At 41.7% G+C, this 24,475-nt stretch overlaps 1 protein-coding gene across 7 annotated transcripts in view; it reads right to left on the minus strand.

Annotated features, from left to right (window-relative positions):
- The window catches only part of EBF1 (EBF transcription factor 1), a 383,413-nt gene that overhangs the window by 244,886 nt on the left and 114,052 nt on the right, over positions 1-24,475 (minus strand). The window lies entirely within an intron of this gene.

Here is a 24,475-nt window from a genome sequence, read left to right on the forward strand (position 1 = left end):
TAAACAATGGAAGTGGTAATTGGCAACAGTGGTTGTAAACCTGTGTCTAGTAATGCCATATGTAAGCCATAAAAGCATCATCTTGGCTGTCAGGTGAGTCACCAGCACAGGGCAGCCCCCTTCAGTATTGGCCATTCGCCCATTATATTTGTTGTGAAAATGTTACCATTGGAAATAAATCATTCCAATCATTGGGTTGAGGAGCAGCATTTTTCAACTACCAATTGATGGTCTCTTAAATTGGATTCAAATTAAAATGTGGCAGTGCCCTCACTCTCCCGCTGAGCTGCCTGCCAACCAAGAAAGCTAGAAATCATCTAGCTAGCTCTGCTGTGTTTAAAGTAATTTTACACTCGAGCATACCGAAGCATGTTCGGCTCTTTCTTCTAAGCGTTACCTGTTGTAGATAGGTTACGTCTGGCTAATTCAGGCTTCATGGATCACTAGCAGGATTTGATTATAACAATAGCATAAGCACCTAGCGCACAAAAAGGATAATGTAATTAGGCTAAGCCCCCGCACCAAATCTACCTTTTATTCTAAAATGTTTGCTGTTACAGTCTCCTTTTGCTAGGAGGAAGAAAATTAACTGCTTAGTGCCTATTAACAAGGATGCCCTTTATTTTTAAGCCTAGATTTTTCCATGTAGTGCTGTTTCCGATCTCCCAAAACAAGTTTGGTACATTCTGACTATGATTACATGTAGCAGAGTATTTCTGAAGCATTGCCAAAATTAACACATTATTTTACTTTCTGAAGCTGAGTTTGCATGGTGTCTGTGATTTGTATTCATGCACACACTTTTTAACAGCTTTCATTTGTAACTACAAGAATAGTAAGCTGTCTCAATTGTGTTTGCTTTAACAACCATAATCATTTGAAACCAAGCTGGATCAATTTGGCTGGGGGGGGGGGGACTATGACAACACCTTCAAGTCTTCTTCAGCTCAGTATAGACTATTCAAGTGTGTAGAACTGTATGCATGGATGGGAGGTTGGGAGCCTCCATAATGGCCCTGCTCTTGGCCGTCAACCATTTAAAGACCTATCTGTGCAGAGGCCTAAGTACATACACTATGTATGGAGATTGTGCAGGATATAAATTGTGCTTTTAGAACCCTACGTTTTAGAACCCTACGTTGGGAAGCATATGTCTGACCCATGTAGGCAGGGTCATTCATGTAGAGGTCAGGGTGGGACTGGCAGGCAAGATCCGCACCACTCTTCCTCCATGTATTTTTTTCTACAACTGCAGTCGTACCTTGGAAGTCAAATGGAATCTGTTCCGGAAGTCTGTTCGACTTCCAAAACATTCAAAGACCAAATTGCAGCTTTTGATTGGCTGCAGGAAGCTCCTGCAGCCAATCAGAATCCACGGAAGCTTTGTCAGACGTTCGGTTCCAAAAAAAGTTCGCAAACTGGAACAATCACTTCCGGGTTTGCGGTGTTCGGGAGCCAAAACATCCGAGTTCCAGGGCGTTCGGGATCGAAGGTACGACTGCATCTGCATAGGACCTCTACACATCTCAAGGGGGCCAGCTCCCTTATCTTTTGTGCTGCCCCTCTTAGCTACTGCTTTTAGAAGGTTGATACTTTCTTGCATGAATCCGTCTCAGGGTTTCTTCTTAACTCTTGTTGAACACACTTTCCATGCAGGAGTACCAGCTTTCAGACCAATCATTCCGACACTTCTTTTTACAAGAGGTAGTTTAGGTGGGGCCATGTTGGGAGAAGGGCATAGTGGAGGCAGAGGCAGATTTGGGGCAGTGCGGCTGGTTCTGCTGCTCTGGGCGCTGACGCTAGAATGCGCTGCAGGGCTTTGCAAATAGAAGTAGTGAATTTAGCAGAACGGAAGGTGGGAGTGCGCCAAATGTTCACCTTGCACAGGGCACCACTGAAATGTTAAAGAGCAAAGTCTGCCACTGGTGGGGGACCATTGGATAGCAATGGTTCATACAGCATAGGCCTGGTCCATCTGTTACCCATCAAGCTGAGTTGAGAGAACTAGTGGCCCGTTAAACCTCTTGTTCATGTCAAGACCAGAAGTACTTGTGGCAGAACTACAAAGATAGGCAGCTTGTCAAGAACCTGACCAGTCAAAATATATAGCTGCTGGACTGCATTTGGCTTGATAGGCTGTAAGCTGAGAAGCCCTGAAATAACATTGATTCTGCATATAACTGTATAACTTAATTATAACATGTTTCTATGGTAAACATACAGGGCTAGGATGTTAATGAATAAGTCAAAATCTTGCTCTTTCATTTTCTTCATGCATTCGTATTGCTTCTGCATAACTCTAATAAAAGTTCATTGATGCTCTTGCTTTATTCTTTGGCATGCAGGAACTGCAATCAAAAGCTTAGAAAGCTAGCCACCATCATCTTAAATATCCCTGCCTATTAGCCAGTCAGTGTTTCACATTTACTGGACATACACAGACATGTTTTTCATATCTGCAAAAGGCTTCGTATAAGTAACCAACCAAAAGGAAATAAAATGATTATTTAGCATAATTGCACAATCTAATTGTATGGGTTTTGAATGGAACAAAGAAAGATTATGGCCACACAACGCAGCAGTATCCTTTTACACAAAGTATGTCTTTACCAATTAGACCAACAATGAAAGTATTTATTGTCCATACAGTGAAAATAAAAATCCTCTAGGAGAAGAAAGTGAAAATTCACACCAATAGATTACACAGGCCATCAGGTTTACCAGGTCTAGAAGCGTGTACTCTGAAAATTAATCTCCTCCTAAGTGCCTTTGGTGGGATGTAGAAATAAACAACATCCCTGAGGTCCAATGAAGCAAACCTTCTGCTTGGGCATTGAGAGCTGCAGTCACAAATTGGCTTCGTGGGGATAATTGGCTTGACCAAGTTCAAACACCTGTTCAGTCTTTGCTGCACTCCCCTTGATCTAAGCGGTCCTTGGACACACAGGAACTCAGATAGGCACAGTATTCCTAAATGTCCAAAGACCTTCCTATTGGCTTTCAATGTCCCAAGGACGACTCCTATTGCATAAGGTGAGGTGCCTCTGACAATAGTCAGTGGGGTAGCCCACTGGTATAGCTGCTCTCTGCACACATACCAGAGCACAAGCACAGCTTTCAACTGCAGCCATTGAGTGCCCATGGGCAAGTATTGAAGGTTCAGTTAGTCCACATGTAAAATGGGAACAGTACTGACCTAACCTAGGACAAAGCAAAGCAATAGAAAGCACATAAATCATCTTACATGCAAAAAGTGTTATATACATGTAAAACATTCCATCCCATTGTGTTGTTGTTTTTTCCAGAATCCTTTGCCAAAACCTCACAGAGTGCACAGTCCATGTTATAGATTAACTGAGGAAGAGGTGGGGAAAAGTGCTGTCTCAAAAATTAAGTGGAAATGCTAACCTTGTCATATTTGGCAGGCAAACAAAGGGAAAAGAAAGCTCTACATGGCTCAGCCTTTCCATGGGTTAACTGGCATTTCTAATACTTTTCACCTAGGTTGACTTGACAGATGCCTAACCTTAGCTACTGAGCGGAGACAGCCTGATGGGCCTTGGCCATACAGGGGGGAAAATTTTGATGCTTCCCACTTATGACATGATTGATTTTCTTTCAGCGGCCCTTCACTTTTGGATGTGGCGAAGGCTGCCTTGGCTGAGCCCCTGCGCGCCCTGACCTCGACATATGGCCGCTGTGAGGCTGAAAACTGATGACGGCAGAAACCTAAAAAATCAATAGGCCCTGTCAGTCAGTGGGGAGGCAAACGTCTTTTAAAAACCCAATCACGACATGTACTTGCTGCATGGTGTGCATCTACTGCACACTTGAGAACACACTGGATTTCCGATTTTTATTCAATCTGTGTTCTTCTCCTCCTCTCCTCTGTCCCTCTCTTTAACTTCTCTGCTTATCTATTTACTCCTTCACATTTAATACAGCCATGAGAAGAGAACAAATAATCTTGTTAAAGTCGGAATCCTCGTGATATTAACAAGTGGAGGGGATATTCTCTGGAAACTAAATAAAGAGCACCTTCCACATGCCAGCATAAACACTGACATTGTTATTTTAGACATTATCTGGAACGAATTTAGAGATAAAGGACTTGGGAGTCTGAAAACATATGAGCACAGAATGGCTTTAATTCACTTTGCGGGGAGGCAAGTATTGTTTTGGTTTTGTTTCTAAAAATGTATGACAAACTGACCGTATATATATATATATATATATGCAGGTTTTGGTGTCCTCGGGTGTCTTCCCGTGTAAAAGTTGGGGTGTCTAGGCGACGTTTCGACGAGGTCTCACTCGTCATCTTCAGGCTGGTGCTTTCGGCTTCTTGTTACTGGAACAGAGCAGGATCTCGGTGTTTGAGTTCCTATAAATACTGTTGAAGGTGTGGTGTATAGCCTCCAATGTTCTGGGCAGAGAGGAGGTTCCCAGGCTAGTGTGCCTTTTCTTCTTTTGTTCCTTAATTACTTGAGGGATATCTTGAGTGATTTCTTGAGTGATATCCTGAATCCCACTTAGGTGGGTCATTAGGTGTGGATTAGTTGCTCAAGCCTTTGTGTCATCTTCACAAAGTTCAAGAGGTCAAGACACAAAGGCTTTAGCAACTAATCCACACCTAATGACCCACCTAAGTGGTACTCAGGATACAACTCAAGAAATCACTCAAGATATCCCTCAAGTAATTAAGAAACAAAAGAAGAAAAGGCACACTAGCCTGGGAACTTCCTCTCTGCCCAGAACATTAGAGGCCACACCTCCTCAACAGTATTTATAGGAACTCAAACACTGAGATCCTGCTCTGTTCCAGTAACAAGAAGCCGAAAGCACCAGCCTGAAGATGACGAGTGAGACCTCGTCGAAACGTCGCCTAGACACCCCAACTTTTACACGGGAAGACACCCGAGGACACCAAAACCTGCATATATATATATATATATATATATATATATATATATATATATATATTGATATATACACTTTAGCATTTCCTGGCATGGTTTATTAAGACTCTGAGAACAGAAGAGTGAAACTTAGCCTTTAGACATGTTGTTTTCCTTCTATCCCACTGATATCATTTCAAGGCAGCCAACACCTTTAAAATAGAGGACAGCAGATCACTTTAGTTTGATCCAAGCTACAAATAGTGAAGTTTTTTAAATGAGAGAGAAGGGAAACCCAATAACCCAACTCCCCCAGGTCTCAAGGCTGAAACACACTGAGATGGTCAGCCTGTGTCCCACTGTGCCATTTTGGGGCAGTGCCACATGACTAAATGTTCTTCCATACAAAGTCCCTTCACATAGACAACTAAATGCTAGAGGGAAGGGTTCTAGCCTAGCTTTCTTCTCTTTCTCCCTGATGTCTTTTCTCCGTAGGACTTCCCACCTCCCCAGACCTGCCAATAAGGAAGCATTCAGTCATAGAAGCCCAAGGTAGAATGCTGGGTGGGATGCGGGTAGTGCTGTGATCTAAACCACTGAGCCTCTTGGGCTTGCCGATCAGAAGGTTGGCAGTTTGAATCCCCGAGACGGGGTGAGCTCCCGTTGCTCTGTCCCAGCTCCTGCCAACCCAGCAGTTCGAAAGCACACCAGTGCAAGTAGATAAATAGGTACCGCTGCGGTGGGAAGGTAAACAGGGTTTCCGTGTGCTCTGGTTTCTGTCACGGTGTCCCATTGCACCAGAAGCGGTTTAGTCATGCTGGCCACATGACCCGGAAAGCTGTCTGTAGACAAACACTGGCTCCCACAGCCTGAAAGCAAGATGAGCACCGCAACCTCATAGTTGCCTTTAGGGGTCCTTTACCTTTTACCTTTTTACCTAGAATGCTGGGTACGTCACAGCACCCCATCTCAAATTGTCCATTTCAATTTTGCTTCTCCTTTGGCTGCTTGGGCACTTTTCAGGTACAGAAGAAGCAAGTGGCAGCAAGATGTGAGAGCAGGACAGTCACCAGATTGCTTGGGCAATCTTCCTTCATTGGAGGAACTGGTTCGGCATGTGCTGTGCTTGGAATCTGGAGCACAGCACAGGCTAAAGGAAATTGAATTGACCAGAATCTACCAACTCTTTCTTTCCAAGCCCATACTGCTAAGTTTCAAGTTGCAGATGTAGAGGGGGCTGGAAGAGAGGCAGAAAGGCACATGCAAGAGATGAGCAGATCTGTCCATTTTGGTTTCTCACTTTTTGCACCTTGGGTTCTGCTGATTTTCGTATCAGTTTGAGATTTTTTTAAAAAACAGACTGCATGAAAGTTAATACACATCTTGGGGTACATTCCACTTATCTAATAGAAATCCTTTTTGGTATTTTCACTTATGTTAACGCTTTCCATTAATATATGCTTTTGAAATGTGTTTTCTTTAATAGAGAACGGCATCAAAAATTTGGAGAATTGACAGGAGATGAAGCAAGGAGTGCCCAGACTGTTATATGATGCCTCCTAACGTGAGGGTAAGAGAGTCCCATCTTTGCCTATGAATGATCTGCTCTTACTGCCGACCGGGGATCACATGGATGCTACAATAAGTAAACCAAAAACAGAGGAAAAGGTTGCTGAATGCAAATTACTAATTTCATAAAGGAATTGAAAAGATGCTGAAAGGCAGAGGCACCAGCTTGTGAGGGTGACAGGGAGGGGCAACGTCACACGTGTAATGTCAGGACACCGGGAGGAGTCAGGGGAAGAGCTGAACATGGCAGCCGTGCAGCTTCAATGGCTGGTGGCTTCTCCTCCACCTACTCTTGGCACTGCCCCTGGTGGGTGGAGGCTTTGACTCTTCTTCCTCTCCGTGACAGGAAGAGGAGGAGGAAGGGAAGGAGCCAGCCACTGGAGCTGTGCTGTGGTTGGCTCTGTACTTTGCCTCTGTGTTTTTTGAACATTTGTGGACCCCGGTCCCTACCCCAAAAATATGGGGGGGGGGGCAAAAGCTGGCACCCCTATTAATAAGGCTTTCCAAAGATGACCAAGTAAGGAAGATAGGAAGTTGTCTTATGCTAAGTCAGATCACTGGTCTTTCTAGTCCACTGTTGTTTACTTCCTCAAGTTGGTGCCCACCAGATATTCTGGACTACAATGGCTGACCTGACAGGGGCTGATGCGAGTTGTAGTCCAAAACATATGGAGGGCACCAGCTTGGGGAAGGCTGATTTATTCTGACTCATAGTGTCAAAGTAGATCAGATGATAGTCAGGTTACGAAGGCAGTATTTTGTATCCTCAGAATTTATCAAGTGTTAAGCGAAACAGCTAGCAGCCTAAATAACAGATTTATTACCTAGTTGCATTTTTAAAAATTTAAAAAAGAGAGAGAATTCAATTGAACAACTAAACTTCTGGCCTTGGATTTTCAAGCTAAGACCAATTAAAGGTTTCTTTACTACTGCAAGCTTGACAAGCCCACAATTTCATCCTGTTGCAGTGGGTGTGGGTGTGTTTTAATGTAATATTAATGAGCCAGGATGGAGGGTCATAAAAAGTGATAGGTTTTTGCGATGGTAAATTATAAATCGGTATTGATTTTTCCCGGCACTAATGCAGCCAGCTTATTGTAAGACACCACAGGCAAAGTGCACTTTATCAGATTAGGCTGGAGCCTCGTATCAAATATACATGAGAAAAAGGATGCATTTGTGAGTTAGACTCGACTTTTTCTTCAATAAAAAATTGCATTTTTTTAAAGGGGAAAAAGTGCAGGAATACTGAGAGCTTCTCAGTAATATTGCTGAAGGATTCCAAACACCAGTAAATGGGTCTCACATATTTTTACATGAAGAACAATGCAGCAACAACAATAAAAACCTATCATGATGTATAGAATTGATGGTACAACGAACACAACCACATGCACAAATATACAAAAATAACAATGTGCTGAAACATATACCACTTGTATAGAAATGGAGAGATTTATAATGATCAATGTAAACATCGGAGGTACTGCAATCCAACACAATAGGATTTAAAGCAGCCTAACAGTTCCAGTCCTGCTGCACAAGTCTTCAAAGCCAATGTATGAAGGGGCTATCTAGAATACATGACCCAGGCCTGCCCACTTCTGCACCAGCAAAGCCCCATCCCACCCAATATATGGTCAACACCAGTCTGAATGCGTAGATACATAGGCAGCAACAACCAACATTCAAAGAGTGGTAGGCGAGCAAGTGGGGCGGTTTCATTTGCTAAGAAGTTTGAACTAGTACAATCACACCGAAATATGTATTTGCAATTGGTGGGCTGGGGTGGGATGCCAGATCACTTCTTTTTAGGTGATCCTTAAACCATTCCACTTGGTTTCCATTGGAATAGGGCATGTTTCCATCTTCTAGGCTTGCTAAGGCCAGAGTTGCTTTGTGTAGATAGGAAAGGCAACCAGCAGGGACTGCGGAGACAGGCTGGCACCTAGATAGATAGCTTCTTCTTCTTCCATAAGCATCTGGTTGTCTACTGCGAGAACAAAACAATGGACTAGCTGGGCCTTTGGTCAGCAGGGCTCTTCTTATGTTTTCAATATGGGCAGACTACTGAAGTTTTAGACCCAGTTCAAACACTACATACATTGTCCACATCCCTGAAGTGCTTACAGGTAAAAGGTAAGGGATCCCTGGATGGTTAAGTCATCTCCGGATTCAGGCAGCTTCTTATCCTGTCAAAATATGTTGCCTTTTATAAGGCACTACTCATATATGATGCTTTTGCTATGTTTTTGGGTGCAAGTAGGTATGTCTGAAACATTCACATATCACCTTTTTGCCCCCAGAAGTGTTTGTTTACTGCATGAACCCAGCAAAGAGATCCATATTGAACTTTGGCCCATAAATATTTGAATTATGTGTGCTGAGTTCCTTGGCCATTCTGGAATAATAAGCCTTTGTAATGACTGTGATTTTCTCATGACATATTATACTGTGCCATAAGGCTTGAGTACTAGTGGATCTAATTACAGAGTTCTAGCAAAGAAATCCCGGCACAGTAAGAAAATAGTGGTTGTCTGAATTCCCCTAATATATTACCTACACAACTTTTTTTTAAAAAAATGTTCTTTTGGGGACTGGTAGTTGCAATGAGTTTATCTTCAAAAAATCTCACTCACATTCCATGTTCATTGAATTGAGGTAAATTATAAAGAGAGATATAGGTCTTTCTCACACAAATCATATTAAATTTCAGGGCAGCAATCATTGACAGTATACAGTAAAGCCAGTGCTTTTTTTCTGGAGGGACACAGGGGTATGCATACCCGTAAACATTTTGTGAATCTAAGTTTGGCCTCACTGAAGGACAGTATTTCAATATGAGTAGGAAAATGAGAGTACCCCTAAACATTTTTTAGAAAAAAAGGACTGAGTAAAGCCATATTTTTCCTTTGATTCCTCCCACCTACCCCCAGAAAGTTATGTTTCCTCCAGTGTATTTGCTACTGTTCCTAACCAGCAAAATATTAAAAAGCTTTCTTGATGTGCTTTTATTGCATAAACTCCTTAAAGGCGCTCTCTCCTCTTTCCATCTAAAAAGCATTAACAGGAGACTAAACGGCAAAAGTGGGCATTATTTGGAATACAGCCTCTGTTGTTGTTTCTAAATGGAAATGATTTCCTCATCAAAACATTTCAGCAAGGTGGACAATTTAGAAAGGAAATTAAGAGATGGGGTAAAACAATTGTTCAGTATCTTAGATGTTCTAAGTGAGAGCAAACCATTTTGGTGCATAAGCCCCCTTCCCGAGCCAATAAGAGAAGTGGTCCATTAGAAACAAAATATGTATTTCCCCTTGTTCTTTGATTCAGCTCTCACTTTGTGGTGAATGCTAATGATATTTCAAAATACTTCACAGGGCCTTCCTAAGGACTATTGGCACACTTTTTCTGTAAGCCATTTGCCACCTCCTTCCACAATGTATAGCCTAAATGGCGGTGCTGTGGAACCACCCACCTTAAGCCAATAGGTTTCTTCCTCTCTTCATTCCTTTGGTTCAATGGCAGAAGCAGTTCTTCAACTGACAATTATTTAAAGAGAGAGAGAGAGAGAAAGCCATGTGTTTGTTGACAATTCATTAAGAAAACAGCAAAGGCCCACAAGCTGTTTACTCAAGACTGTAGTCAAGTGAAGAAGTGTGAATATAAATAACTAACAAAGGAAGAATGTGTAAAAGACTCTCGGGGCACATCTTGATGTTTACTGTTTGCCACAAAATCTGATATTGGCTTCTTTCATCCAAACAAAGCAATTAGTTCAAAACTGCATACCCTTCTTACAACAGCAGCCCTGCCGCAGAGTTATGGGTAGATAAATCTCACGTTTTAGTGGGACTCCCCCCCCCCAGCTGTGGACACAACTCTATCTAAAACTGTGGTTTAGTATTGTTATAAGTTTGCAGGGTGCCTGAACTCCCCTTCTAATTTTTGGCCTGTCCTCTTAATGCCAGGGTGCCAGACATTGAATTTAGCATGTTAATATATAAGTCATGTTAAAAGAATAAATAAGCTAGACTGGCTTCCTGATGAAGTAATTGCCTGAAGAGATGGACCATTAAGCGAGTGCAAAATACAGGGTCATGGCGCATCAAAGAAGCTGTCAACAAGGCGAAGACTCTCTGCTGGATGCAATGGAGTGAAGCCCCACCTTGTGCTCTGGGTAGTTAGCAGGAGACAATGCAGAGTTGGGAGCAGGGCATTTCAGAATTGCTGGGGGCTGAATTGCATTTTTTGGGAAGCAGTTGTACAAGTTGGATAAAAAGGGGGTCACAGCATGTGACAATTTGAATCCAATGTTGCAGCCATGGGAGAGACAGGACCCACCTGGAGTGTAAAGCTGGAAGCCACCCCACTTCTGAGGCCAGGTTGCATAGATGTGTAAATAAACCATAGATCATACAGACACCCCAGTCTCCACTGTGCCTTATGATCCAAAAGGAAACACAGACCCTAGTAAGCCTGGAATCTCAAACTGCTCAGAGATTGGGGTGACGTATTACAATACTTTGGCTTGCTCTGAAACTGGTAGTCATAGTTTCCTGACCAGAAAAATAATAATGAGGAACTGTGGTTAATTAGACTTCCTGGTTCAGTAGTTCACATTGTGAGGGGAAGAGTAAGTCCACCTGCATGAGCAAAAGGCTCACACATATCTCAACTTACAAACTAAAATAGGATCATTCAAATACGGCCAAGATGTGTTGTAATAGTTTGGAGGTTACACTTGTAAGGAGACATGAGTTCAAACCTCCTCGGGGTAATATTAGACCAGTTTCTATTTCTCTGGCTAATCCTAATTTACAGGATTGTTGTGAATATAAAATGGGACAGATAAATTTCAAATGAGTTTTCAGTTATTTGCTGTCTCATATCAAAAATTTATTTTTATTATGATTAGTCGTATAATAATCATTGTTATGAAAATACACTTGATAGCAAAACCAAACTATTTTGAAGACATCAAAAGTTACCACAAAGAATGGAGGCCTGATTTTCCTATAGTAAAATGAGAGAGACTTACCTATCTATCTTCCTGCAACACAATACAAGTTTTAAATAGCGTCTAATCAGATAAAACCTAATGAAGGCCAAAAGAAGAACAGAAACCTATTTTTCCACAGCAATCTAATTCTGCAACTAGTGAGTCCAGTGCTTAAAAAACCACCATTTATTTTCTTTACTCAAATTAAGTAGCTGTCTTCTGTGGGACCACCTTCATACTAAATGGGTTCCAAAATGTGGCACCCTAAACTAAACTGTTGCCTTCAGACAATTCCTTATGTAATTGTAGCACACATTCAAATATGTATTTTCAACTTTTATGAATATACAAAAATAAAATGATAAGTGTGTGTTTGTTTCTTTTTAAAAAAGAAAACTATGCTAATTTCACTTTATTAGCAACGCTAACATCCTCATTTACATTTTTCATAAAATCACACCATGAATTTTCACTGCTTTAGGGATACAAATAATAAGCAAATACATAAATTAGTATATTTTAATTAAATGTTATCCCATGAAAGAACATTCTAAAGTATTGTCTAATGTAGAAGGAAAGGAAACACAGCCTGTGTTAAAATCCTGGAAAATATTAAAATACTGTATTATAACTCATTAAAACCTAATTAAAAAAACAAAATATTTCACTTAGTATTAAACATTTCTGTTACTAGGTATGTCAATGTGCTATGTTTATTGTGGTACAACATAGGACATTAAGGTTCTTAATGAGACATCCTTGGATCCCCATTGAGAACCAGTGTGGGTCAGAAGATGGGACTTTGGGCTTAGGTTCAGGAGATGTCAGTTCAAACCAAATGTGTACACCACCCCACCCCAAAACTCCTTGGATAGCCTATCACTGAGCTGAATTCACTATCTGTACAAGATAATAAGAGTGACTTGTCATTCATGGTTGATGAAAAATGTCTGAAAACTGTAACATGCTAAATAAATGATTGATCACCCTGGTAGATACTGGGGTGAAAAGAGACAATCAACTCAGATAAGTAGCTATTGCCCATTCCAGTCTTTTGCAAGGACAAGAGCAAGCACATGCCCACATTATTGCAGGAATTGAACGCCCAATCAGAATTTTGGCATCTGCATATTTAATTTAATACATGTAGACCATAGCTGGATCCCCGGTGATGACAAAAGTGGAGACAAGAACATGGTGGTAAGGCTCTCCCTTCTATGTAACAGGCCAGGTCAGGTGGCAGATATTATCCAAACTCACCCAATTGTGGCAGAAATGGTTTCATAACTCCTTTGTTTTCAGGACACAAAATGTATTTGCCTGTATATTAAGATGAGTACAGCATCTCACCACTGTGCCTACATCTGCAAGTACAATGTCTTGTGCAGGCAGTATACATGTCATTCCTTCATTATTCAGGCTGGTGTGATTTCTGCATGTAGAAGGCAGACCTGATTCTGCTCTTGTTTTCTATTGATTTCAGAACTCCAAAGGCTGTTACACATCCAAAAGAGGTATTTCACTAGTGTAACATCCATACCCCAGGGAAAAGAGGATCACCAGACTGGGGGGGGGGGGGGCTATGTGCATAAAATACTTATTGAACCTAGAAAGTACAGCATATTTTTATTTTAAATCCTTCCGATACTAGAAAAAGAACAGGACAGCTTGGATGGACAAATAAAAGCGAGTCTTTGCAGTATGTAAACACGTTAGCATAAGACTTGAAATTTCAACAGGTAATGTATTTGTTCATTATGCAGCTTTGTAGAAAACTGCAGTCCCTCTCCCACCCCCAGCAATGCTCTTATATGGGCTAGTATTCATTTTTCTGTGTTTAGCCAAGTCTTTCCAAGATGCTTATTGCGAATGGGGACATGATATAGAAGATGTAAGTTTTTAAATGCTCATTAGAATACAGTGTATTTTAGGCCCACCTTCACAAAAACCACAAAAGCTTACAATAAGATCTTAGAACAATTCCAAAAACATGCTGCAGAACTTTTAATCCTGTGTTTACATTTTAATCTTGTATTGACCCTTTGTACACTATTGGATCATTGAGGTGCAATCTATGTGGTGCTGCCCTTAAAGAAGACCTGGAAACTTCAATGGGTTTCTCGTGTCTGCTTTACAAGACATGGAAGCAACCACAATTACTTCTAATGGGGGTCAGGTGCGCAGCCTGGGAACCATTTTGGACTCACAGCTGTCCATGGAGGCGTAGGTTAATTCTGTGTCCAGGGCAGCTGTCTACCAGCTCCACCTGGTACGCAGGCTGAGACCCTACCTGCCTGCAGACTGTCTTGCCAAAGTGGTGCATGCTCTAGTTATCTCCCGCTTGGACTACTGCAATGTGCTCTATGTGGGGCTACCTTTGAAGGTGACCCGGAAACTGCAATTAATCCAGAATGCGGCAGCTAGACTGGTGACTGGGAGTGGCCGCCAGGACCACATAACACCGGTCCTGAGAGATCTGCATTGGCTCCCAGTACGTTTCCGAGCACAATTCAAAGTGTTGGTGCTGACCTTTAAAGCCCTAAACGGCCTCGGTCCTGTATACCTGAAGGAGCGTCTCCGCCCCCATCGTTCAGCCCGGACACTGAGATCCAGCGCCGAGGGCCTTCTGGCGGTTCCCTCATTGCGAGAAGTGAGGTTACAGGGAACCAGACAGAGGGTCTTCTCGGTAGTGGCTTCAGATGTGAAGGAAATAAGCAGCTATCTTCTCTTTAAAAGACATCTGAAGGCAGCCCTGTTCAGGGAAGTTTTTAATATTTAATGCTGTATTGTTTTTAACACTTGATTGGAAGCCGCCCAGAGTGGCTGGGGAAACTCAGCCAGATGGGTGGATGGGTGGGGTATAAATAATAAATTATTATTATTATTATTATTATTATTATTATTATTTATTAGGTGTCTTCAAATGATGTTACAGGTCATGAGGAGTTTTATTAGTAGTGAAGCTCAACTTTTTAAAGTGTGTTTAATAGTAGAAAGAACCCCCAAAATGGAAAGTTTACTCTGCTTCCTCCATGCATTTTCCTTGTAGTCATCTGCCAGTCAAAACTCAGCAATGATAGCAAAGAGAAGACTATTAGAAAAGTATACTGACCACTTTTGAACAAAGTGAGGTTGCCCCTGTATGTCTAGCAATAGAGCTGCGCACTGTGCATAAATAAGACAAACACTCTACTTGGCAGTTGCACTGAAAAGCTTTGTCTCATACTTGGTCGTGTTTCATGGAATGCCGGGGAGGAAAAGAACCAGAAGCAACATGAGAAATCATTTTTGTGTACATAAGCTGCATGTTTTTCCAAAAGGTACATTCATTTATCAGCTTTCCTGAATGCATAATTGACTCTATACTCTGGGTCCAAAACTATTTCGCAGAATAACCTAAACTACACCGAGGCCATACCTTAGGGCTGGACATATCTATTTCCAATATCAGCAGAATGTTTGAAAGAGAACTATCGATTGCAAAGTGATGGAAACTATGGGACAAAGATACACTCGTTGAGCAATAAGCTGGAAGACTAGACCACTTCAATACTGTTTGAAGACACAGTTAATTACTGTATGAATGCAACAAGAAGACGCCAACAAATCATATAAAGAAATGCATCAGTGTATTTGTGGCTGGTGTGCACAGAAATTCCCCGCCAAGGTCGCCATTCTAGAATCCAACAAGTATGGAGGAAGGGGAGGGCTGTTGTGTAGATGCTGAAGGTAAAATTTCCTACAGTGGAAGAGAAAGGGCTGCTTGCTCTCCCTTTATAAACAAAAATAATGCTTACTATCTGGAAGAGAAACTTCATCTTTCTAGCACTAGTTATTCAAATGCATCCAGAGTTTTATTAACAGAACCAACCACATTTCTTTTTAATAAAAACTTGTTCAGTTCTTGGCTTTAAAGGGGTTGAAATGTACTTCTTAATAGCTCAAACTGCAAAAAGAGTACTTGGGAGTTAAGCTGGTAGCCCCACTTACTGGTAGCACTAAATAAATCTAAATGCAGGTGCTCCAGAACAATCTAAAACCCACATACTCCAGAAATCAATGCTATATGTCCAGTTGCAATATCCTCTGGATGTGATGATGACCCACCACTGTAGATTATTTTTCAGCAGAATGGTGTACAATTTTCAGTATTGTTTTAGCAAAATGGTCTACTAGGGATTTTAGTTTTTATTTTAGAGACTGAAGGAAAGACTGAAAGAAAACAAAGTTGGGTCTCTCTCTCTCCCCCCCCCCCCCGCCGCCCCTGTTTCTTTGGTCTTCAAGATTCTGTTTACACAATGTGTAAATGACAATTTACAAAATAAGCATAAAAGTAAGGGGAAATGCAGTTTGACAAAAATGGACTAGGAAGAAAGCCCTTAGGAGGCCAAATATTGAATAAAGGGGTATCTGTAATTAAACGTGAATTCACCGTGGTGATTTCTTATCATCTTAAAAATAAAGAGATCCATTCACTACATTGCACAGACTCGTTGACTCCTTTAGGGTTTATAGTGTATTTATCACTTCATGAAATTTTGACTCTGACAGGGGAGCAAAGACTAATCAGACGCACACTGTGCACACACAGTACATTTAAAGCACAGCCACAACCCTGGAGGACTCCTGGGAACTGTAGTTTGTTAGGGATGCTGGAAAAGGTAGGTCTGTGGCAGGTAAAGCTCAGTTTCCAGGATTCTGGGCTGTGCGTGCACACCTGCATGCATGTGTGCGCTTTAAATGTATGGCGTGTACACAGCACCAATTTCAGTGAGGGGGAAATCTAAGACATGAATGGTGAAGTTGTGCAGAAGGGTGGGAAACTTTGGGGTTGTGAGTCTTCAGAGACAAAATGCTCACCCAAAGGTCTCACACTATCTCCCACAAGGCCCAAACTGTCTCTCAGGGAGATTGAGTTTGTGCACTCAAAGGAAAGTTTCAAACATACAGGATAATCTCTTAGCCATTTAATATTTTCCGTACTACATGCTATCCAGAACAGGGCAATAATGATGCATTTGAACTGCTGCCATTCTCTCCCAGCATCCAAAATCTAATTGATCACTTGGCTGTTAGAATTAATGCCCTCACATATTGTATAAAATGATATCCCATGGATATGCCCAGTTTCTTTTGACACCCAACTGAAATATCAAAGGAGAACATCCTTTTTTTTCTAAAAAGCTTTTAGTCATACCATAAACTATAAAAAGGACATGCCTCTCACAATGCCTTCCTACCCCAAGTCACAGACGGATTCAGAGGGAATGTTCCGACATCACAACATGGCTTATTGTTATGTGAATGAGTCACAGTGGGTGTTGGGCCTATACACTGCTCTTTCTTTTCCACCAATCATAAACATTTACATCCATTTATTATTAACTGCAGCTTGCTACTTGAACTGAACCTGAGATGATAAACTATGGTTTATTTTCACCACAGTTTGTTTGAAGCAAGCCAGCTTCAAAGCAACTATGAGTTTGATGCTGGCTTGTAGCACTAATCTCAACTAGGTTCATCAGCTTTGAATGAAATGACAGGCTTCTTTATTATGAATAATTATTATCCCAACTGAAGCAGTTCAGAGTCCCATTACGACCGTGGGTTTAAGTTGTACTTTCTGTGCTCAGATATCCTCTATACAGTCACACCTCGGGTTGCAAATGTGATCCGTGCGGGAGGCATGTTCGCAACCCGCAGCGCTGCGTCTACACATGCGCGTGATGTGATTTGGCACTTCTGCACATGCGCAAATCGCGAGTTAGCACTTCTGCACATGCATGAATGCCGAAACCCGGAAGTAACCTGTTCTGGTACTTCTGGGTATGGCATGGTCCGTAACCCGAAAACGCGCAACCCACAGTGTTCGCAACCTGAGGTATGACTGTAATCATATAAAAAAAATTATGGGCTGAATTTAGCCAACCTATACCACAACAGGGTTTTTACCCCCTCTCCTTCTAACCACATGCTCCCTGTGCCTCCCCAAATCTGTTCTGGGTCAAGAGAAGCCCCAAACACCACATAGGGTGAGGAGGGGGAGATCATTCCACTGAGGGGAGATCATTCCACATGCTATGTGGAATTCCACCTAGGTTCCTAGGTTCATTTCACATGTCACACTTTAGTGTGCCACAGGGAAAACCCAAGATGAGATTATGAAGATGAAAGGATGGATTGTCATGCTGACAGACACGTGTATATTTATGATGGACGGGACATTGGCTCATGCTGGGCACCCTGGCATTTTCAACAAGGGTAATTCTTAAATAATTATTGTGAAATTTCGACCTCTGAAGCTGTTATCTACTCATGATGAAGTACTCTCTTTTTGGCAAGTAAAAACTCTCACTCTGATTCTTCAGTTACAGATAGGTAGCCATGTTGGTCTGCCATAGTCAAAACAAAAAAAATTCCTTCCAGTAGCACCTTAAAGACCAACTAAGTTAGTTCTTGGTATGAGCTTTCGTGTGCATGCAGACTTCTTCAGATACACTGAAACAGAAGTTGCCAGATCCTTCTATATAGTGAGAAGGTGGGGAGGGGTATTACTCAGAAGGGCGTTGGGAATGGGTGATTGGTTATTGTTTGGTTATCTCCCATTATTGTTTGGTTATCTCCCCTCTCCCACATGCATTTGGTTATCTCCCCTCTCCCACATGCAGCTTCTATCCATGATACCCGACAAAACACCAAGAACAGGCAGCAACCCGCCGGCCACCTCCGATCTGCTCCTGTTCCCCACCCTCTCGCCTCTCGCCTACTGGAAGGAATTTTTTTTGTTCTGATTCTTCAGATACTGGTTCTGCTCTTGACAGCACATTTGAGTCTTCATCCCACCAAACACAACACCTGCACATCTCCCAGTTGGTTCTGGATGAAGAAGAGCCATACCATTTACTAACTACAGGCATACATTGCTATGTACTTTCTCATACCATCACCATCATGCCACATATAAACGAAGGATGCACAAGCACCCCACTGCTCACCCTTGAAAGTGTTTGAGCCATTGTGAGCATTCACTGCAAAGGCTCACAAAAGCTTAAGAGTAGACTCCCCGTCTCTGTTGCTGCCCCCATCTCTGCCTTCCCTACCTGCCTAGGGGACGGTGACAAAGGCAGACACCTCCAGGCTCTAGTGAAGTGACTTTTCCTGTGTGGTACTAGGACTCCAAGACCCATAATCCTTTTAGGGGAAAGGATGCTCCATTCATAATTATAACAAAAAAGGTCCCAGATTGCTTCCTTTGGAACCTGCTATCAAATGTGCAAAGGATTCTGAGACCCAGGTCCCTGCAAAAAAAGAAAGACCTTTCAACAGAGCTAGAATCGCCACCACCAACTTTTCCTGAGGGAGGTTTCTGGCAGATCAAGACCAGCACAGGCTGTGAGTTTTCAGGATAGTTAGCTAATTCTGAGAGTATGCAGACATTACCTCTCCAAGGAACAACAGGTTTTTGAAGGCGAAAGGAGAGATCTTGAACAAAAAGAATTATAATACCAAACTACTACAATTTCCAGCACTCTTTGAAGAGAGTACTGACAGTTAAAATGGTATAAAATTGATACAAGCATGTAGTTTGATTATGTTTCCATGTACTCAATATGAAGTCCAGGGGTATCTCAAGCTTGCTCAAGGTTCAACAGCCTGAATCCACTGTATAAAATGGCAAGCACCATGATTTCACTAGCAAAGCATAAAATCCTTGTTGCAAACTAACTACAAATGCCAATTTATTGACATGACTAATATTGCAACAGAGGTTTCCCAAAACTATTCCACTGTGACAGTTTAAAAATCCTTTGAATACCTTTCTTCATGCTTCATTTTAAAACATTTCATGGCAAATAATTTTCCTAAAAGGTAATCTTTTTAAGAAACACAGTTTTTTGCTATTTTTTTTAAAGAAAAACAGAGCACTCTTTAAGGGAGGGGGCAGAGGAAATTGTTTTGTTGTCAAGAAAACACATCTAACATAAAATGGTGAGGATGCCAGGTGATGAGATTATTTGGCAGAATCTTAAAATGTTTGTCATTTCGGGGGGAAAGAAAGTATTTATGCTAAGGCACAGAAATAAACCTCCCAATGTTTCAGTCACTTTAGGTGATTAAAGCAAGCCTTTAGTTCAGGGTGTTTTGCTCTGCTCTTTAGATGTAGTTTACAATATTCTTACAATGCAATTTGTCTCCTCCCTTAAACAACCAACACACACACACACACACACACACACACACACACCGCCAATTGCTTATGGGAAAGTGTATACCGTTCTTTACAACTTAGGGATCTTTCTTCTGCAGTCTGTGAACATATTTATCATCTTAATTGAAAACATCTTCAAATGCTCAGAAAACAGGTTAAAAATAATAAAAAAGGAGCTTTGGAAAAGAGATAGAAAGTTTATTTTCCCGAAAGAAACACTATCAGCATTAGAGCCTTCCAAATTTATGCACAATCATGCTTTCTTGATTTTTGACCCTCTCTGCTTATTGCATTATTCTAGCCATTTTGAACCATTTACAAAAGCCCATTTCCTACAAAGTGAGTTTGGATCTCCTCTCTCCCCTCCCCCCATCCTTTTATAAAGACATTGATGTGTTTTTTCTGACATGCCTCATGAGTTCCGTCAATCACAGGTCCTTCTTAATGGATACCACATGTCTGCCCAGAACGGTGTAATTACAATGCTAGGATTCTTGGCACTGCCAGGAAAGGGGGCACTGTCAACCCAATTAGAGTTTATTTATTTACATACCATTTCTGGATGAGAATTTCTGTCTTTTATGCTGATGCCGTGAAAATATCTCTCTCATCAAGTAGCTGTAATTTTGCCTGGAAAAGGTTGTTGTTGGGGTTTTAAAACTGTTTCGGAGCTCTTATATTTCTTGTTTTCAGTTAGTTTGCACATAAGGGAACTTTCCCATAAACAAAACATCTGGGAACAGCATCATGAAATGAATCGGTCCGACTTTCATTTGTGCTTTCAGATGAGGGAAGAGATTTGGGGTGGCTGATTCTCTGAACTCTATATAGTCATTATTTCCATCTCACTAGGGTGCCTCCCAAGCAGAGTTTGCCTTATTTTTAAAAAGCCAGTCAGATGGACTTGGTCTGCCTGCATTTGCTTATGCTAGAAATGTCCCACATGAATCTGTGTTATTATACCCACACTACTAGGCTTAAAGACAGTGATCTTAGAAGTCTACCCTTGTAAATAAGAACCCACATGAAGCAAAGGGGTCCTCCATGTTCCCCTGTATGAAATATATATATTTGAGAAAGAATTATTAGTTTGCCAAATGAAACAAATCAGAATTATCCAGGAGTAAACTGAGCAACTAACTATGAAGGTTAATTTATTATCAGTCAATGGTTAATGGGATTAACAATTGGGTACTGTTAATATTCGGGTTGTTAATCCCATTAACAGTAAGACCGCAATCCTAACCCCACGTACATGGGAGGAAGCATCACTGAATTCAATATTCAATTCAATAGTACTTACTTGTGTATGGTTAGGATTGCAGTCTAAGTCTGCAGCGGTACTTACTCTGCAGTAACTCTGTTACTGCAAGAAGATCAAACACATCCATTCTTAAGGAAATTAGCCCTGAGTGCTCACTGGAAGGACAGATCCTGAAGCTGAGGCTCCAATACTTTGGCCACCTCATGAGAAGAGAAGACTCCCTGGAAAAGACCCTGATGTTGGGAAAGATTGAGGGCACAAGGAGAAGGGGACGACAGAGGACGAGATGGTTGGACAGTGTTCTCGAAGCTACAAACATGAGTCTGACCAAACTGCGGGAGGCAGCGGAAGACAGGAGTGCCTGGCGTGCTCTGGTCCATGGGGTCACAAAGAGTCGGACACGACTAAACATCGTGTAAACTCTGTAAAGGATTACAGGATTCAGTTCAGTGCTGGATTAAACCCTGTGGAGGCCCCTAGGCAGTCAAAATCTTGGGGGGGGGGGGTTGTCACAAATTATCTCCTAATACAATCTTGTAATTTTATTTCAAGATCAAATCAATATTATTTTGATCTGTTGTCACAGGGGCCCCAAAAGACACGGGGCCCATAGGCCTGTGTGCCTACTCTGCCTATTTGGTACACTGATTTGGTTCTAAACAAGATCTACTTACCAGAGCCCAGTCTAGTACATGCGCAGGACTAGGCTGATAGTCTGCTTTGTGTTTATTATTGGGTCACTGTTGGGTTGGATTGTTTTAGCATCGTTTTCATGTCAAAATGCCTGAGACAGCATTTCACTTATATATAGAAAGGCCAAGTATCAGCTACAATGTGCGTAGGATCTTTTCGCAAACCTTGCACGGTGCCATCAGCAGTTTACTTCTGACAAGACAGCAGTTGTGGTCCGAGAGACTGTGTGCCGAATGTCTTTCAGAGAGCCAAGAGATATGCCACAGAGAAAAACTGGTAGGTGTGTGTCTTGCATGTATCGGTGCAAGAAGAAGAAAGGCAGGAGGAAAAGACAAGGGAGACCTGCCTTCCACCTGCACTGAAATGAAACCTTCATGTGAAAAGGATAGTCTGAACTCCCTTCACTCTCCACTGCAGTGCCCATTCTTTTAACAAACAATGCTTCTCACAGACACTGCTCTTCCCACAGACAAACTGCTGTCTTCTTGAGAGAGGGAAAAGTTACGGGGATACCTATAGCTTGGGCCAATGTTGTTTTCTCATATAAATGCTCCAACAAAAGACAGCTTTCTGGTTTAAATCGTCCCCTCTGTGGCTAAAATATTAATTACAACACCCAGGATATTCTGGTTGTTGTTCATAGTGTCGCTATTCCTCTTGTTACACAGTGTGAGGTGATGGAATGATGTGGCAGAATTCTGGACTCTTATCACTTCAGGCTGTAGGTTGGGAGGGTCATATTTTGGACTGCTTTCCCACATTTAAAAGCAGCCTGCAGGTAATAAATGAACACCTTAGCAAATGGACTAGGCATCTTCCCAAATGTGCTATTGGTTGGTACAGGTGTGTGGTCCTAAAAAACATCCCTGCAATTAAATATGGTTTCTACTTAGCTGCAATGTTTTGGATACCAAACTCTGAAGGCCTTTTTCTTTTGGCCAGAAAACAGGTACAAATGCAAATAACAAGCAAACTACACACAGAGACTAAACAGAAGGACTATGAGGTCCAACTCTCTTAGCATTGGCATCAACATTCCCTCAGGACTGGGGTGAAAGAAAATACTTTTGTGCATTCCATGCTTTAACTTGCTTAGCGCTTTAAAAAAAAATGAAAGCAAATGAGTGCTAAAAGTTCTAAAGCAACAAAGCATATTTCTAGATTTATTGCACAGTCTTCTTTGTAGTTCCATCCCAAAGCAGTAAGCCTTTTGCCAGACCAAAAAAAAAGGGGCTATAAACAGCCAAGCCCTAGCTGAAAAAAGCAATATGTCGTCAGTCTGACATATACCTCGCTTTTCCGCTCATTGTCAGTGCTGTGATTGATGGTGTTGTTCATTAATGTGGGACGATTGTCAGCTTTTCCTGGATAAATATAAAAAGAAACAAAGAAATCCCCACCCTTTTTGAGCCAGGGTGAAATATTTCCTATTTTCTTCTGCTGGATACGAGGCATGCACAATGGTACAGCCACTCTCCCACAAACACACTCACCCATTTTTACTGCAGAATCAAGAAACTGGATGGCAAAAAGAAAAAGAAAAACCCTATCCTTCTCTTTTATGACAGTTGTTGGAAAAAAAGAAAGTCGTCGTTTGGGAATGCTTCCTCCCACCCGGTCACACACACCACCAGGATGTTAAACTAAGATAGGATAATGTATTAATCGCTCAAAGACATACACCAGAATGGACCAGAAACCAGAGACAAAGTTGCTCTGCATATGTTGCATGGGAATAATATACTCTCATGTTATTTTTGTGTACATGACAAATGCCAGAAAGTTAGTGGTCATGGTGCACTTCTGCTACAATAGAGTCTTCTGGCGTAGTTACAGCAGCTCTGAAAAATATTAATGCAGTCATAGACACCTTTGGTCTTCAGTGTTTTCTTACACCCATTTTTTACACTACAGCACACCAGGACATCATCACAGTCCATCAGATTGCCAAAAACATGCCAGTGAAAGCCCCAGGCAAAAACTAATACTCTCAAGATCCTACCAATATTCAAGATGCACAAATGGGTCCAGCCCAGAACATTTTGCTGCCTGAGGTGGAGCAGCAAATGAGGTCCCTTACAAGTCAGGAGACGGAGAAACTAAAATCAGTCAAGTTGTTTCACCATCTGGAGGCAGTAGCCAATAGTGTTGCTCAGATGATTAAGAGTTCTGTAAGCAGAATGGGGACATGGGTTTTTCATCAATTTCATCCCCCTGCAGCTCCAGTGCCCCCCTAAATCTGCTTTGGAGAGTCCCCTAACCCTCTGGAGCAGATTAATCGCTCAAAGACATACACCAGAATGGACCAGAAACCAGAGACAAAGTTGCTCTGCATATGTTGCATGGGAATAATATACTCTCATGTTATTTTTGTGTACATGACAAATGCCAGAAAGTTAGTGGTCATGGTGCACTTCTGCTACAATAGAGTCTTCTGGCGTAGTTACAGCAGCTCTGAAAAATATTAATGCAGTCATAGACACCTTTGGTCTTCAGTGTTTTCTTACACCCATTTTTTACACTACAGCACACCAGGACATCATCACAGTCCATCAGATTGCCAAAAACATGCCAGTGAAAGCCCCAGGCAAAAACTAATACTCTCAAGATCCTACCAATATTCAACATGCACAAATGGGTCCAGCCCAGAACATTTTGCTGCCTGAGGTGGAGCAGCAAATGAGGTCCCTTACAAGTCAGGAGACGGAGAAACTAAAATCAGTCAAGTTGTTTCACCATCTGGAGGCAGTAGCCAATAGTGTTGCTCAGATGATTAAGAGTTCTGTAAGCAGAATGGGGACATGGGTTTTTCATCAATTTCATCCCCCTGCAGCTCCAGTGCC

The sequence above is a fragment of the Podarcis muralis genome, chromosome 2, assembly GCF_964188315.1.
Source record: "Podarcis muralis chromosome 2, rPodMur119.hap1.1, whole genome shotgun sequence".
Lineage (NCBI taxonomy): Eukaryota > Metazoa > Chordata > Lepidosauria > Squamata > Lacertidae > Podarcis > Podarcis muralis.